Here is a 1,566-nt window from a genome sequence, read left to right on the forward strand (position 1 = left end):
TCAGGGTGATGGTGGCCTCATAGAATGAGTTTGGGAGTTTTCCTTCTGCAGCAATTTTTTGAAGAGTTTGAGAAGGATGGGTGTTAGCTTTTCTCTAAATGTTTGATAGAATTCACCTGGGAGCCATCTGGTCCTGGACTTTTGTGTGTTGGAAGATTTTTAATCACAGTCTCAATTTCAGTGCTTGTGATTGGTCTGTTTATATTTTCTATTTCTTCCTGGTTCAGTCTCAGAAGGTTGGCTTTTCTCAGAATTTGTTCATTTCTTCCAGGTTGTCCACTTTATTGGCATGTAGTTGCTTGTAGTAATCTCTCATGATCCTTTGTATTTCTGCAGTGTCAGTTTTTACTTTTCCTTTTTCATTTCTAATTCTATTGATATGAGTCTTCTCTCTTGTTTTCTTGATAAGTCTGGCTAATGGTTTATCTATTTTGTTTATCTTCTCAGAGAACCGGCTTTTAATTTTATTGATCTTTACTATTGTTTCCTTCATTTCTTTTTCATTTATTTCTGATCTGATCTTTATGAGTTATTGCCTTCTGCTAACTTTGGGGTTTTTTTGTTCTTCTTTCTCTAATTGCTTTAGGTGTAAGGTTAGGTTGTTTATTTGAGATGTTTCTTGTTTCTTGAGGTAGAATTTTATTGCTATAAATGTCCCTCTTAGAACTGCTTTTGTTGCATCCTATAGGTTTTGGGTCGTCGTGTTTTCATTGTCATTTGTTTCTAGGTATTTTTTCATTTCCTCTTTGATTTCTTCAGTGATCTCTTGGTTATTTAGTAGTGTATTGTTTAGCCTCCATGTGTTTGTATTTTTTACAGATTTTTCCCTGTAATTGATATCTAGTCTCACAGCGTTGTGGTTGGAAAAGATACCTGATACGATTTCAATTGTCTTAAATTTACTAAGGCTTGATTTGTGACCCAAGATATGATCTATCCTGGAAAATGTTCCATGAGCACTTGAGAAAAAAGTTTATTCTGTTGTTTTTGGATGGAATGTCCTATAAATATCAATTAAGTCCATCTTGTTTAATGTATCATTTAAAGCTTGTGTTTCCTTATTTATTTTCATTTTGGATGATCTGTCCATTGCTGAAAGTGGGGTGTTAAAGTCCCGTACTATGATTGTGTTACTGTCAATTTCCACTTTTATGGCTGTTAGCATTTGCCTTAGGTATTGAGGTGCTCCTATGTTAGGTGCATAAATATTTAAATTTTTCTATCTTCTTCTTGGATCGATCCCTTGATCATTATGTAGTGTCCTTCTGTGTCCCATTGTAATAGTCTTTTTTATAATGTCTATTTTGTCTGATATGAGAATTGCTACTCCAGCTTTCTTTTGATTTCCATTTGCATGGAATATCTTTTTCCATCCCCTCACTTTCAGTCTGTATGAGTCCCTAGGTCTGAAGTGGGTCTCTTGTAGACAGCATATATACGGGTCTTGTTTTTGTATCCATTCAGCCAATCTTTGTCTTTTAGTTGGAGCATTTAATCCATTTACATTTAAGGTAGTTATCGATATGTATGTTCCTATTACCATTTTCTTAATTGTTTTGGATTTGT

Source organism: Physeter macrocephalus, chromosome 4 (assembly GCF_002837175.3).
Source record: "Physeter macrocephalus isolate SW-GA chromosome 4, ASM283717v5, whole genome shotgun sequence".
In the NCBI taxonomy this organism is placed as follows: domain Eukaryota; kingdom Metazoa; phylum Chordata; class Mammalia; order Artiodactyla; family Physeteridae; genus Physeter; species Physeter macrocephalus.